General features: G+C 31.3%; 1 protein-coding gene across 2 annotated transcripts in view; it reads left to right on the forward strand.

Annotated features, from left to right (window-relative positions):
- Positions 1-17,924, forward strand: part of LOC119616256 (protein prickle) — a 242,246-nt gene that overhangs the window by 101,376 nt on the left and 122,946 nt on the right. The window lies entirely within an intron of this gene.

The following is a 17,924-nucleotide window of genomic DNA, read 5'->3' on the forward strand; positions in this document are numbered from 1 at the left end:
ATCGATCCATCTATCTACCTAGGAGCTAGCCGATCTACATCCACTAGCATCTAATCTACGAGCTAGCATCTAGCTACTACTACTATCTGCTAACATCTACTAGCAGCTATCAGCGACTAGCTATCTAATCTCGACTAAGATCGATCTACTATCTACTAGCATCTATCTACTATACTATCACGATCATCTACACAGAGCTATCTACTATCTATCTACTAGCGAGCTAGTCTCATCTATCTACATATCGATCGAGCTAACTACGATCTATCTATCAGCAGCTATCTATCATCTATCTGATCACTAGCTACTACTATCATATCTATCTATCTAGTCATCGAGCGATCATCTATCTAGCTACTATCTACATTATCTATCTATCTATCTATCATCATCTATTCTATCTATCTATCTATCTATCTATTATCTATCTATCTATCTATCTATCTATCTATTCTATCTATCTATCGTATCTATCTATCTATCTCCTCTATCTATCTATCTCTATACTATCTATCTATCTACTCTATCTATCTATCTATCTATCTATCTATCTTCTATCTATCTATCTATCTATCTATCTATCTATCTATCTAGCTATCTAATCTATCTATCTATCTATCTATCTATCTATCTATCTATCTATCTATCTATCTATCTATCTATCTATCTAATCTATCTATCTATCTATCTATCTATCTATCTATCTATCTATCTATCTATCTATCTATCTATCTATCTATCTATCTATCTATCTATCTATCTATCTATCTATCTATCTATCTATCTCTCCTATCTATATCTATAATAATAAGTTTGAAGCCGGAACTCAAATGTAAGGAACAAACACTGAATGAGATTCCTTAATAGAGTACTTTTTGATACTTCTCGCCACCCAAATGGTATTAAAATATTGAACATTCTCACTGAATAACTGAATCTGTAACAATGGACTCTTTGGTACTTTTAAATTTTTCAAATGGTACGTTTAGAATTTTCTATAGTTGGGAATCGAAACACATGAAACACGATCCTTAATAATGAGGGGTGAGCGTAACATGCATGGCACTTTTTCAAATTTGTATCTATATTAATCAAATTCAGTATTATAACAATTTGTTAGATTTTTTCCGAAAATTTATAGCTAAAGCTAGATAATTATGGTTCAAATTATATTTTGGAATCGTTATTTTTAAGAAACCATGTAGTAGTGCATTGTACATGACTTTGCATTCTATTTAAAATAGATAACAGTCATAGACAAAAGTCAGACTACAATGCGTATAACAATTGAATAATTTAGGAGAAGGACAACATTTAGAAATGTAATTTTCTTTATTTTGACAAAGGAATATTTTGTTAGTTTGGCGGTTTATGACGAATACTAATCCTTATAATTTATCACACATGTTTACATTATAAATTTGGCTAAAACTAGTCTAAGACATTTACATCTACGACAATTTGACTTTTATATACAACTGTATTATATAATTTACTCTCGAAGACTGGCATACAAGTACAAATGGAAACACATCGAACAAAAATCATACGAATATAGTTAACATATCTACATACCTTTCAACATTCACTGTAAATCATGAAAATTACCATGTAACGTGCCACAAGGTGGTAAATTAATTTTTCTATATTTGCATAATCAACAACGGCAACAGAAATGGCTACATAAGCAACAACAACGCCAACAAATAAGTCCCCAGTACCAACAAGAAATACTATTTAGATTTACTATATAGTAGTGGTTGTAGTCAGTCGTTGGTCGTCGTCATTAATACAATTTATTACAAACACAATGGGTTACAAATATTATGTGTGCTAATTTGTTAATAATCCACACAATTTTGTTTGTCGTTATTATTTCTTGTTGTTGTTTTTTTCGTTCATGTTTTCTTGTTGTTTTTGGGGTTCTTGTTGTGTTGTTTTTTTTTTTCAAAACAACTGTCTAACTGAGAAAGAGGAATTATGAAAATTGTTTTAATTCTGTTAACGAATATTAAATAAATTGTATGAAGTTATGAGCCGCCAGAGCTTTTAAATAAAATGTTCGTATTAAATATTTAATGTGGACAAGAATTACAACTGGGTCGACAGGCTGCAATGTATGGTAAATAAATTGTGGCTTGAATTAAAACCACAAGGGGGTCTCGCCGTAAATGTTTGTATTTTACTTTTTCTAAAAAATCTTAATATAAACACATTTATTTTTCCTTCAACGTTCAATATATTAAATGAAAAACTAAAAGTACCGGATATTGCTCCTACAAGGGATGTCTATCCCCCCCCCCCAAAAAAAAAACTGTTAAATTTTAATAAATCTTTTAAAAATTGTGGAGAAATTATAAAATTAAGATATTATTCACTATTTCAAATTCTGTAGAGCTCGATTTATCGAATTGACTCAAGCCCCCATTAAACTTCTAAGACTTAATCCATATATAGGACCACTTTCCGAAATTAACTTTAAAATTACAATGCGTGATTCAGTTAGTTAGTTTGTTAGTTTGAAAGGCGGATGTGTATACATAAAATCGAAGGAATACACCTAGGCTTCTATTGGCCTATTGTGCCTCAGGTGGGTATCGAACCCACCACTTCCGGTATACCAGACTAGAACACTACCCACTAACCTACCGGAGGCAGGTACGTGATTACGTGATTTGATGGTGGATATACTCTTACTTGGGGGAGTTTTTCCTACTGAGAGCGTCCCCTGGTGGCAGATAGGGGGTGTTGATGAACCATCTGTCCTCTCCCAGCTTTAGTTACACACAAGCTGAGAGAGGGCAGATTGTTCAACACCTGGGATTATTATATTCCCCGCGGATAAAAAAAAAAACTGTAAAATAAAATGATAAAAGTTACGGTGCAGGGCCTAAATAACCCAGTGCCGATGGCAAGTGTTGATCTACTCGCGAGTCACGTGTCGTCGTCACCCTGCAATCGTGAGCAAAATACTACTACGGAGATGGGTACCTTGGCCTCCATAGCGGACAATGTGTCAAGTGTACAGCATGCCATTGGCAAAAACATAGGGGTAAAGGAGAAGAATCTACTCGGAGAGAGCTATAAGCTACCTCTGCCTTTAAATATAGGTGAGGGCCCCGACTCTGAATCCTCAGGAAATCATAGTTAGTCAATCCCACGACACTCCAAAAGAAAAATCGGAATCTCTCACAAGATCTATGGCAAAGAAGATCAGGTCTTCTGAGGAGTTGATAAGTGAGGATAAACCTAAAAAGGAAAAGAGCTCCCCCTCTTCTAATAGACAGTCGAAGCCAAGCCATACTTCACTCAAAGGAACCTCAAGTCAGAATCCTGCGAGTAAGGGTGTCAACGCCAAGCCAGATATTTCGAAGACGAACACGTCGCCGAAACCAACCTCGAAGGTAAGGGTATCTCAAAAGAAGCCCCGAAATACGAGGAAGTAGAAGCTAGACGGTGGAAAAGTAAAAAAGCCGCCATCTTATGCCAAAGTTGCCAGAATAAGACACCGGGACGGTATCTGGTCTGCAGTTTACGATGCCGGTAATCCGACAGACAAACTTCCAATAGACCAGCAGAGTAAGGTAGAAGATCTGGTTAATAATAAGATAGTGGACCACGCAATCGCTTCAAAGGGGAAACAACACTAAAAAACCTATGAACACAGCATCCTAAGTCGAATCCTAAAAGCGAGGAAATTACCACTAACTAGCCAGAAGAAAGTGCAGCCGCCCTTTTCAAAATTGGGAAGGCGCCAATGAAAGCGCTGTCAAAACCGGCCCCCACAAGGACTGTAAAATACCTACGACATTACCCAAAGCATCATTAGCAAGTACGGGTAATGTTGAAGAGCCAAATCCTAAAAGCGAGGAGGAAATCACTCAGAACAGCAGTGCTTTCCAAAATTTGGAATGTGTCGATTAAAAAGACAGCTTATGCTATGCCTGATAAGGACACCGCAGTGCCATAGTACCCACTGCATTAATAGCCACTTCAGGCTACCCGGAGGTGTCAAATAAACGGGTCTCAAACTTCGGAGCAAATTATTCGATTTCGGAGGTTAGGTTATGTGGGTTCACTTGGGGCCTTGTCGCCCATTGTAGTACCTTACAATTACTATTCCCTTATGCTAAACAAATTTTCATTGCAAATCAAACTCTACTCTTTTAAAACTTAAACTGTAGTTTGTCGCCATAATTGTAAACATACTCCATTAACTATGTGTGTGACAAGTCATCGTAATTTTTACCAATATTTGTTAAATAAACAAAAATAGTTCTTTTTTAGAGTAAATAAAACATTTTTAGGCTTCAATTTAATATTTCAAAAAATAATTCGGCATTTGTTTGATGTGCGTATGCGAAATGTATTTGACGTGCCAAAACCACACAATTCATCTGAGTTTTTCTTTTTGAACAACAAACAAAAAAAAACATTTTGATTTAAGAAGAAGGAAATGGAATGTATAAATATTAGAAAACAGAAACCAAAAAGAACAAGAAAATATGTCATCTTGGGTTGGGCTCTATATAATACTCAAGGTTTTCCAATAACAGCTCAAACAAATACATATATTTATTTGCATGAGAAATGAAAATTTCATTAAATAATTTCTATAAATCAATTTGTTGTTTTTTTTTTCAAAATTTTAACACACATTTTCCAACAACAACTAACCGTACCATTTACTGACACAATCTTATCCTTTGAAATGTATGCTCAAACATTTATGGAAACGTATTCCTCTACTTAATTTTTATTCCATATGTATAATAAATATTTGATGATAGTTTTTTTCTCATTCACAATTTTTGTGTGTCCATTAGAAAAAGATAGCACTTTTATTTTAATGACCATTATTGCCATCACATTGGTCAGTGGCCGTGAGCCAGATAGCGGTAGCAGGTTTTCATCATAAAATTCATTTCTTTACGGTATTTTCAGATTTAAGGAGAAAAAAAGTGTGTTTATGTTTATTTTGTCTTCATTAAACTTTTAGATTTTCCATACAAGTTTTTTTATTCTGTATTAATAAGGAGGAGTAGTATAGTTTATCTTAAATTAAAGAGTACGAGTTTATGACTTTGTCTATATAATCAGACTTTGGACAGTTTTTAAACACTTTAGTAGGCCGGTTTGACAGGTGTAAATTTTGCTATGGTACATTTTAAATATCTTGGTTTTATAAGTAGTTGCATAATATTAATTATTTTTCAACATGATTTTGGTTTAGTTGCATGCAGATCAGCAATTTGTTTTGAATATTTTAAAATCTAATAAATGTGTGAAATGTAAGAAAGAGCTGTATTAATTTCTTTTGGGGAATTTAGATTTTTTTTTAGTTTTCTATTAAAATTATTAATTTTATATTTTATACACATTGTTAAGTTAGGTTAATATGAGGATGTCTACTACATCAAATCCGAAGATTGATCTATTGATAAAGCCCGAGAGTTGAATCAACCTCAAAACGTCGAACATTAATATGAATGTTTAACAATATTTCATGTATCATGGCTCTCATTTCCAAAGCAATAAGTTCGAAATTACTTCTCAAATACTTATTACATCTCTCATTTCAGACTGCACTTTTATAGGCTTCAAGGGCATAAAGCAGTCATGGGCAAACACATACCACCATGTGTATATTTGTGTGCGTTAAGCAGCAGAGAGATGACTGCACGTTATAACAAAATGGTGGTACACTGAGAAAAGTTTTGAAATTTGTTTTCTATTGCAAATACTTTTTACGACGAGAAAAACTCATGAACTTTTGGGCATTTTAAACAAAAATGGAATAAAGGGAAAGAGTTTTTCATTTAAGAAAAGTAGTAGTAGTTTTAAAAAGTAGTATTAAATAAAACTACTGAAATATCATTAAGAAAATCACGACTTTCTATTCGATTTCGAACTTTTAAGGGATATTACCGAGATATTAACTGAACTTAATTTAAAGTTCAACTAATCTATCCAAATCAATGTTTCCTTTATATTCCTTAATACGCAATAAGTCACCAATGTGTTGATCGGTTAACCTTTTAATTGCAACAACTTTACTTTTCTGTCATGTCCCCTAAGGTCATTTAAGGGTCCATGGCAAGTTTCATAATGCCTTTTCAAAAAAAATAAAGCTTTTCTACATATAATTTTATAACATACGACGCATTGTGCCTCACCGTCCATGTTTTCTATAAAAAAGAAATCATTTTCCCAATTTATATCAAAAATTTTGCTAGGTGTAATAAAAGAGAAAAAATCATAAGCATAAAAAAATCCGCAACGTGATCTTGCTTCTACAAAAGCTGAACAGCAACTGATTTGATTTTGATCTCTGAGATCGTAACAAAGCAACAAACAAGTGGTCATTTTAGTAAAACACAGACACACTAATACACACAAGCTTATAGTGTAGGTGTGTCAACAAAGCGTCAGCAGAATTTCTTGGCCATGCACGCGTGCATTAGAATTTCAGTTTTGCTCGTGACTGGCATAAAGTCATTATGGGGAAGTAATCTTTCCAACGAATGAATAATTAACGAATCGTCAAAGAACTATTTTCTTTACAACTTTTTTTAGATCCAACAAATTTTGTCAATTGCAAAGCTTAAGTACTAATAGACATTTATTCACATTGAATTTCTGCTTCAGAAGAATATTAAATACTTTTTTCGTAATATTTACGAAAAATTTGTGTAAAATACGAAATATGTATTATTTAATGAAACCCATAATTTTACGAAAGTATGAAAACCTTTTATAATATTTTTTTCGTAAATTGAAGCTTAAGAACGTATAGTCGGGCATGACCGACCATATGTTACCCTACACTAGGGAGTAGTATGTACAAAATAACAGAGCATTTATGTTGTTTATTGCCTTATTTCCGAAATATTTTATCACGGGGACAAGAGTGTCCTATCCTTATAAATACTGATAGAGATAGTTTCGTTTTCATTAAAGTTATTTATGCAGAATTTTATTGTGATATTTGTACCCTACACCACTATAATGGGGAGGGTATTGAGCATTTGTGCTGATGTTTGCAACAGCCAAAAATATCCCACCTTAAAGTATACCAATCGGTTAAGAATCACTTTCTAAGTCCGTCCATTCGTCTGTCTGCCCTTCTGTGTGTCTATGTAAACCTTGTGCGCACACTACAATTTTTAAGATAATTTAGTGAAATTTGACACATAATCTTCTTTTGACCCAAAAACTAAGCCTATTGAAAATGTTTGAAATAGGTTCGTTATTTTGCTTTTAGCCACTTAGCCCCCGAATAGGGCTTTTGAGCTTATAATTATGTAAAATTTTGTACAATCTCTAAAAAAGCAGAAAATCTTATTTTTGTATAAGTTTAAATGATACTGCCGATTTTCGTAATGAACGGGCCTCATTTGACCCTAGCCCCCATACAAAGACCCCTTCATAAAATCACGATGAAATTCTGCATAACATAAATCGCCAAAATTTATGTGGATAGGATCATATTTACTTTTGACCCCATACAAATTGTTGAAATATTACGGAATTAAGGTAAAAAATGCTTTATTTTTATAAAAATAATCCACATTTTTAACATACTCACTGGTGGAAAGTATCATATGATCGGCCATTGCCGACTATACATTCTTATTTGTTACACTTAACACAATTATGAGCTCAAAACCCGTATTTGAGAGTCCGGATGTATGAGGGCTAGGTGAAATATTTAACTGATTTCAACCATTTTCAACAGCGTTTGTCCTGGGACCAAAAGAGGAAAAAAACGTCTTTAATTTAGTCCATAGCTTAATCTATAGACTATGTCAAAGTAGTCGTCTAATCAATATACTGGTCAATAGAGTATGTTCACTAGTCTATTGAATAGTCAATATATACCGCCATAGATTACATGCAAATGCTAGGTAATGACTTTCAATTGTGATTTCTTAACTTACAACATACTTTTCAATGACTATTACATATCGTCTCGATTGCATAGATGCAGTTTAATAAGGTCTTACTAATAAAGTGTTTTATAAATATTTTCTAATTAATTAGTCAGTAAAGATATAGAAGCTGTATATGTTCTTTCATGCGATTTTTACTTTTCTAATTACTTGTAAGCGTTTGTGTTAAGTACTTGCCTCCAATGACATCACCGTGTTAAAATAATTGTGTAAGTAAATTTTAGCATTTTAACCCCTTACATGGTAATGGAAGTTTTTACTGTGACTATAGACTATATAAAAGACTGAACAATAGATCATGGTATAGTCCATAGAATGGTTAGTCGTCTAGTCAATAGACTGATCCATAAACTTGTTTATCGACTATGTCCACTAGTGACTTGACAATATCCTAGTCCTTGACTACTCCATAAACTAGTTCATAGACATGTCCACTCCATAAATTAGTAATTTAGTGAAAAGATAAAAATGCCAAAAAAGAAGTACCTTTTTTATATTTAGTGAACCAATATTAGATCAATTTCACAACCAACTTATCAAATCCTCAAACCATCTCAATACCATCCACAATCTATTACAAGAATAACTAGAAAGTAATAACATACAATTAACATGCGCTTATGCAACATAATTTCAACTTCAAACATGTTCGTACTGAAGCACACAAATATAAAGCATATTTTAAGGCAAACAGTTTAAAAGTAAAGTTCCACAAGACAACACAAACTAACGGAAACGAAAATGGTTGAATGAAAATATTTTTCACATTTTTAAAGTACGACCAATTTCTTATAAAGTAGCAGTGTTGCCAGAAAAAAATTTAAACATGTCCCCAATTTTTAGCACTACTACTACTACTACTACTACTTTTTAATTAAAATCTGCATTTTATACAAAAAAAAATTATTAAAAATTTTTTTAAATTATATATTAACAAAAAGTTTTTTTTTGAAGATTTTAGGGATTTGTAATCAAAGACTATATATTGAGACTTTGATGTTACCTAACCCACACATTGATTTTTTAAATGTACATATACTCTATACATACAACATATGAACAAAATCAAAAAAAAGTCTTTTTAATAAATGATGTCACTTTATTATAGTGCACTTGATGTAATTATGATAATAATTCTCATGAAAAAAGGGTTATATGCTCTCTAATGTGACCTAAATGACCCATTCAAATATTGATAAGATTATTTAGTTTTTTTTTTTATTATTTATGTTTCTCTTAAGGTTAAATAAAATAGTTAAAATATATAAAATTTAAATTTGTTTTATATATTTTGCTTCCTTTTTTAATTTATATAATTTTTGTCACATGTTTGTGAAAAAGGACACACCTGTGACTTGCCTTTTGGTATCGCACGAAATGGTAAGAAACCTTTAACATGCAAAAATTAAAACAACCCTAAACTTTATTTTTATTAGTTTTGGCACAGTTAAAGAAATAAAATTGGCCATTCGTTTGGATATAAAAAAAAATCAAAATAAATACAAAAAACTTTTTAAATTTGTTTTTTTTTTTTTTTTTGTTTCTGTTGTATGTAGTTTTTTTTATATAGTATTTCTTTCATGGTTTATTTATCATGAAATTCCCATAAACTTTGTTTTAATGGAAATTTTGCTCAATATAGTTTTGCAGTGATTTTTAGATATCGAATAAAGGGTTGAGAGGAAGGTTTAAAGGAAATGTGCTTCTAATGGAATTATTATGGTTTTGTAGAAGGACAAAATTATGTAAATTGTTTGTAACATTTAAAATTTTAAAGTTTATATAAAGTTTTTACGGGATGAAAAATAAAATCGATTCAAAATGTATTTCTAATCGCTTTATGTCAGATAAAGGTTTTGCAAATGTTAAATTTTTGATATGTTTGATTGAGATTTAAAAAATAAAAAAAAAAAATCGACAAAGAGTCTTTTATGATCCGAATAAGATAAAAAAGTATAAACATTTTTTAAAAAGGGGCAAGAAGGTTTGCTGGAGCCTTCTATTCATTATGTGATAAATATTTTCTGGTTTGTTAAGCATTTTTTCTATAAATTTCTGTTATAAACCTTCAATAACATTTTAATCGTTTATAATTACGCTTATAAATATTTAATTGTTTTTCCAAAAAAAATTATATTAAAAAAATTCTTTAATCATTTATGTAATATTTGCCTTAATTATATAAAAAAATTATTTATTTACTTTAAAAATTATTTTAATGCAACATTAATTTATGTATTTATTTTTTTTATTTTAGGTAATAACAACAATTTAATTATAAAATATCATATACAATTATGTTTATACATAAATGTGGTTGGTAAGTGATATAAATAGATACAAGTTGTTACAAATACATACATACTATGTATCAATTTAATATTTGTTATTTAGCAGACATAGTTTTGTAATTAAATATTTATACGAGAAATATTTAATTAAAAATTAAAAACAAAAATTCGATACGATTATATATTTACTAGCATACCCTGGGTGCTTCGCTATCCTAACTTAAATTAAATACATACAAAATTTTGTTTACTTTTATAGAAAATTAAAATTGATTAAAAATTTTTTTAATGTTTCAGTTTTATATGTTCAATATCACGTGATTAAATTCGCATTCAGTAAGAAGCTTGTATTTTTAGTTTCATTCATTTAGCATCCACATTATGGAAAATTTCGAAAGTACTACTTGAAAGAAAGTGCTATAAAATACCTCTAATAGATTATCATTTAATCAAAAATTTTATGTTTCTGTGTTCAATATTATATACAATTCAAAAAATATAATTTTAATGAATGAAAAAGTACCAAAAGTCCCTTTCAGTAGATTCTCATTCACTAAGGTCCCTACGTTTTAAATTTTATTTTCAATATCTATGTTCAACATCGTAAAAAATATCAGAAAGTACCATCGGAAAAACGAAAAAGTACAAAAATCTGTCTCAATAAATTCTCATTTAATAAGGGCCGTGTGTTCCGGTTAACCATTATAAAGAATCAATTTACTCGAATTTGATCCTATATAGGACTTAGTACTCGAATTCCAAAATAATATACCAACAGCTTATTTTGTGTGAGTAAATAAACTACTTTTTAAAATTTTATAAAAATTGGCTTAATGAGTTTGAATAAAATTAAATTTCCCGTTTTTTCCCTCTTTGGTACTTTTTTCCCTAGTGAAATAGCAAAAATTTTATTACAATAAATATTACAGAGTTAGTTCGTAATTTAATAGGAATAATTCAATAAACCGAAAAAGTTTTCTTAATGTGCTAAAAAAAAGTACCATAAATTCAGTTTTCTCCCTTTTACACCCAAAAAGGACTGAATTTTATTAAAGTACGAAACAGATGTCTCCTAATTTTGGGGGATATATTGAAAATAATTACAAAAATTTTATTTTGTTTATAAGTTAAAAAGTTATAAAGGGCCAAAAAAGGTATCAAAATCACCTTTGTTACATATTTTCATCCCTTAAAAGTACGAATTTCAAAAAAGTACCAGACACCCATCTGGTTATTTTAAGAGTAGATACGGGTGCATTTAAAATTTTTCTTGTATCACTAATATTAGGTAAGATAATTAAGAAACCCAGTTTTTTCCCTTTTTACCCCTAATTTACAAATTTCCAAAAATCCCTCCTTAGTGGATCTACATAACCAAAACCACATCTACCGTTAAAATTTCATGATTCTATGTTCAGTCGTTTGGGCTGTGCGATGATGAATCAGTCAGTCAGTAACGCTACTCTTTTATATATATGAGAATAGATAATACTAAATAGAATGTTTCAATCGTATGACACGAGTCACTCGATTCATACTTTTTTGGAATAATGTTAAAACTAGTTCCCGTATTGAGAATTTGCTGAAACTTGAGTGCACTTGATGACAATACAATAATATGTTAGAATAATCGAATTTCAAAATCAATCAACCAATTTCGAATAGTTTATTGTGTAATTTTAAATAAGTAATCGCTTAAAAAGTTAATAAAACCTCTTTTACTACTTACTCTTTGGCATTTTAACTCATTATCTTAACAAGGTTATGATATTGAATGCAAATACTCGCTTACAAATAGGGACTTAATTAAGCACTTACAAAGATCTAGTTAAATTAGTACTTTTGTTTTTCAAAAATAAAAAGAGACAGATAGAATTCAAATCAGGGAGTTCTTGTTTGTTGGACAATTGTTGTACTCATTGTTGTACTGTTTAGCTATTTTATTGAGCGTCAAGTAATTGCTTTCTCATACAAATGCAATCTTATTTTCTCTTTGTGTAAAAAACAGTTGTTAATTTACGATTAAATAAAATGGCAAAGTCAAAAATAAGTACTAATACGTATATGTATCGAAATAAAAGTAAATTATAACTAGACGCCTTATAAGAAATGCTGACGATATGTATCCAGTAAAAACATTCATTGAAAAGTGAGGGGTTAAAATGCTAAAATTTACTTACACAATCGAATTTTAAGTTATTATTTTAACACAGGGATGACATTGGAGACAAGTACTTACAAGTAGTTTTGATTATCATAACAAAATGTCTACGAGAATACGCCCAATACGTCTTTTATTAGTTTTCACAAAGTTCGACAAACAATATGTCAAGGCTGAAACGTAAGTACTTACATAACATATTATTTTTAAGTTATTACTTAACTCATTTTAAGTAGTGCCGACGGTATGTAAAAGTAATTGAAAAGTAAGTTGTTGAGTATGTACAAGTTATTACCATGTTTTTGCTTGTTAGTTATCATTGAGAAGTAAGTACAAGTCATTAGCATAGAATGTAACAAAAGTCATTACCATAGGATGCAAAGAAATGCATTTTGGCCACTATCGGGACTGTTGTTTCATGGAAAATGTGTGTTGGTAAAAACAAAAGCCTTATATGTATTAGCGTCCGATGTTCTGAAACTCAGTTCCCTGGAGTTATTCCTAAGCATTTTACAATTAGTGTTCGTGAGGTATCTTGTATCCGGAATAATATATTTATTCTAATATGCTACAGGAAATATAACGCTGGTATATTTTCTGTAGCAACAGATTCTTGGAGGTATTTGCTTTAATGTTCCACATGGCTAACACATACTGTCTGGGATCAGTGAAATCATTTGTATCAATTATATTGAGTAGGTAGGTAGGTCTAGGTTACGTGGGTTGTTTGCTAGTTAGCGAGTTCCCTCGGAGGCCCATTGTGATACCCTTAGAATTGCCATTCCCTTATGTTGAGAGTTTGTACATAAATGAGAATGGTTTCTCTCCCTAATTTCGTTGACTATTTGGTTCTTACGATACCCGTGAAAACCAGCCGCTATTTCTAATAAAACCGATTTTATTTACTGCTGACGCATCTCTGAGATTATCTGGATCATGGAAAAGAGTTTTACCAAGATAGGGCAGTCACATACAAGGTCTTGTACCTATTCCTCTTTGAGACATTTCGACTTAATAACTTTGGAGTTTCAAGATTCAGAAGAACTTTCCCGACAATTGTTTGAAAATGAAATAAGAATTAAGGCTTCTTTCAAAATAATTTCCAAAAACTCTTCAAATGTATACTAATGGTGAATTTAAAGGCCAGAAGAACGTATGTTTCCTCATTGATTTCTCGACTCCAAAATAGCGAACATGATTTCTTTATATCTTCTCTAAGCGATGTGGCTTTACGCTTTAAGGATCTCGTTTCTGATTAACAATTTGTACTAAATGTTTGGAATTCAGAATATCAATTAAATAGCGTTATTAGGCAGAACTAGTTTGAAATTTAAAGTTAAACATGGGTGACGAAAAAATTTCATCTTATTTAACTCAAGGTGTAACTCTGGCTTGGAGGAGAAATAAATAGGAAATAGCTAAAAACAATTTAAAAATTTTCAGTTAAACTGTAGGTTTAACATTGTCAATAACTGTATTCCAAAGTCAAATTTGTTAAACGCAACAGCGATAAAACCTACATTTAACTGACCTAAAAGTTGTTGATGAGATTATAAATTCATGTGATCACATTTTAAATACACACTTGCACCATGGGAAAGTGTTTAGTTTAGTCTGGCTGATAAAAAAAGCTGAATGCAAAATGCAACAAAAAATCATTAATTAACCTTTACATTTCTTGCAACAAGTGAAGTAAAACCATTAAATGATTCACATGTACAAAAACAAATGTGTAAAAACAAGTGAATGTTTGTAATATTGACCTTGAACTTGGTTGTATCTAACTACCAAACAACCAACCAACCTGCTGGAGACTTGGTCTAGAAGAGTAAGTAGTTTAGGAAGACTTATAGAGTAGAAACTAACATAAAAATGAATTAAAAGCAATTTTTTTTTGTTAAACTTTTTTTAATGATGCATAAAAATGTATGTTTGTATTTTATTGCCGAACAGTAGACGCAGCAAAAATGATCTTCTAAAAGCATTTTTACACATTTTACTTATAAAAAATATACTATACCCATATATATAAAAATGTATGTGTGTTTGTTTGTATGTTTGTATGTTTGTATGTTTGAACGTTATAGACTAATAAACGGCTGAACCGATTTTCTTCAAATTTTCACAGCGTATTCCTGTATATAGATAATAGGCTACTTTTTATTTTGAAATTCTAAGTGGGCGAGGAGCCACGCCCATATTTATAAAATATTAAATCCGTATATTTGAGATCATATAACAGTTAGAGTCCTCAAATTTTGTCGGAGCAACTTTAGTGTCAATATGATTATTTAGTAAAAAAAGTAGGCGGAATAGCATTAGGGGGCTTCGTGCTTTAAGCGCCGCTAGAAGAATTCGTATATCTGAGAAATGATTAGAGCTAGAATCTTAAAAATTTAACTTGAAGAATCGTGACATTCATCTGAGTATAACGGGCGGACTTTCAATGGGGAACTTGGCACCTCCTATATGAATTAAATATAAAATTTCATATATCTGGGCAACTAATAGAGCTTGATTCTTAAAATTTTGCACAAATTACTTTAATATTCATCTGAACACTTTGGAGGAAAAAGTGCGGACTTTCATCTGGGGAGCTTGAAGCCCCCACATGAATCAAATAGAAAAATTCTTATATCGTATATCTTCAAATTTTACATGAAGAACTTTGACATTCATGTGATCATTTAGAGCATAACGGGCGGACTTTCAATGGGTGGCTTGGCATCGTGTATCTTGGAAACTCTTATGTTATTCAAATTTTTCATAGATAGAAATTGGTGATAGATAGAAACTGGCGAACTTGCAATAATTTGCTTGACATCTCTCATATGTAACATATTATAAATCTGGAATACTATTGTAGTTAGAATCTTCAAAATCGTTAAGTGGGGTTTTTATTTATACATATTGCTTTTAGGGTAGCAAAGCACACTGGGTATAGCTAGTATTCAATATATAATACTTGTGCAGTTGCACATACATACATATTTTAAATTTGCTGATTGTAGTGTTGTGATTTTTTGTTGTTTGTATCTGTAGAAATAAATTTGTAAGTAGCCAAATGCAATGAAATGAACAAAAGATAATTTACATAGACATAAAAATGATTAATGGCATATTTTTATTATGGCCCAAACAAAACGTATACAATTCAACAATTATCTAGTGACGTTCTTATTTGTAGTTTAGTACGACTTTTAGACTATAGTGCATCATTATTACAACTTACAAATTCAACCCAAAGTACTCCTACTAGTAGCAAACTATTAGCATTGCATTATAAAATTTCAATATTAAAAAAATTGCATTATATAAATAATTTATTATATTAACAAAGTTCTCAACAAAATTGCAAATTACTTATTTCGAAATTGAAGGGTGACTATAACAATTCGGTTAACCAGTATTCTCTATTTTAAACCCACTAGCTCACATTTTAATCTAAACATTTATTGCATTTATATTTATGTATGCAAAAAACCATCCCTGTTAATTGCACAGAACGTATATCAAACTTTTATTTTTTCTTTATGTGAATACATTCGAATAAAGAATATTTAATGATGCATCATTTTGCTTTATGGTCAGCAAAACATTATAAACAATTTGTTTTATAATTAATTAAAATTTCAAAAAAAAAAAAAAAGTAGAACTAAACAAGATAATTAACATTCAACTAGAAAACTATTCTTTTAATTATATATAAAAGTAAAATTATGAAGGCTTAGGTTTGGAGATTTCCAAATGGATATTAAGGTAAATATTTTAAGACTTCTAAATGAAGATATGGTAATGAATCGACATTCTCAGGTTCACTGAAAACTTCTTATGGACTACGGCTAAGTTCTTGTTCGATCTGAGAAAGTCCTGGAAAGAAAAGAGTATTTAGGTTTTTTTAATATACGTGAACACCTGCCTTGAAGGCCTACATAATTTCACGTTGGTCTTTTTCATCTTATATGCCGATAGCAAGTACTCGAGCTATTTAATCTCTGACCATTGCTGGCCTATTGCCCGATGCTAAACATCACTTCCGTTTAAAACCACGCATATGGGATGACGTCTGTTGAGTCGGCAACAGCACCTACAGACGTCATCGGTAGACCGAAATAAGAATCCAACGAATAAGTCGAACCTGTTCCTATCTACAGAGAAATATGGTAGGAACAAAGTAAACCCTGAACATACCCAGACATGGCAGGACAATTCAATGGTATCACTTGTACAAGATACCTTACACATATTACCATAGAACGCAGCACACTTCTTATTCATCCGACAGAATCATTGAGAAAAATAGCGGAAAGACAAAGTCCGAAAGTGGGCTACCGGTTATCGTGGTACCAGATTATGTGGTTCACTGGTTCGACTCCATGTCAAATCATTCCAAGGAAAGAACGATGATACATTTGATCATCACCAGTTTATAGTCCCGACAGACTAGAGGCATTGGTAGCACCTTTTTTCTCCGGCATTGCCATAATACCAAGATGGGGGAAGACTCATTAAGGTAATATGCACCAGGGGGGAACCTTTCTCTGACAAGTATTATTATAAAATTATAAATTTTCTAAATACTCCTCAAAAATCTGACACTGTTCTTGACAATGTAAGCTCAAGGAATATAAAGGCCAAGCAACTGTCCATGTACTTCATACTACTTCTAATGGTAAATATACCTTCTATTTCAAAAGTTTCTTCAGGCTAAAATATATATAATAGTGATTTAGTTTTCATAAAATGTGATTTAGTTTTCATAATAATACATTTAAGTTGAATTGTACCTTGCCTCAGATATACTTAAGCCATTTATTGTTGAATAAAATTGTGGTCATTTAAGTCAAATTTTGAAGGGGGCTATTATCAAATGATACCCTATAACTATAAAATTTTGGAGGGTCATCAAGGCTAGTATAGAACTTGGTTTTGCAGCTTTTTGTCGAGATACGAGTATTTTAAACATAATTATGAACTTAAGAGCCTTATTCGGCGGGTTCAGTTGTATGGGGCCTAGGTGAAATAATGGACCGATGTTAACCATTTTCAATAGGCATCGTCTAGCATAGAAGATCATGTGCCAAATTTCATTGAATTATCTTCAAAATTGCGACATGTAGTTTGATTACAAGATTTACAAGCCCTATTCGGGGGTTCAGTTGTATGGGGGCTAGGTGAAATAATGGACCAATGTTAACCATTTTTAATATCATATATCATAGAATATCGTGTGCCAAATTTCATTGAATTATCATCAAAATTGCGACCTGTAGTTTGATTACAAGGTTAACAAGCCCTATTAGGAGGTTCAGTTGTATGGGGGCTAGGTGAAATAAAGGACCGATCCTAACCATTTTCAATAGGCTTCGTCCCTGTGACAATAGAAGATCATGTACCAAATTTCATTGAATTATCTTCAAAGTTGCGACCTGTAGTTTGATTACAATGTTTACATGGACGGACGGACAGATGGACGGACATAGCTAAATCGACTCCGAAAATGATTCTAAGCCGATTGGT

Source organism: Lucilia sericata, unplaced genomic scaffold, assembly GCF_015586225.1.
Source record: "Lucilia sericata isolate MDLA Ls3-8-SP2 unplaced genomic scaffold, ASM1558622v1 Contig000002F_arrow, whole genome shotgun sequence".
NCBI lineage: Eukaryota > Metazoa > Arthropoda > Insecta > Diptera > Calliphoridae > Lucilia > Lucilia sericata.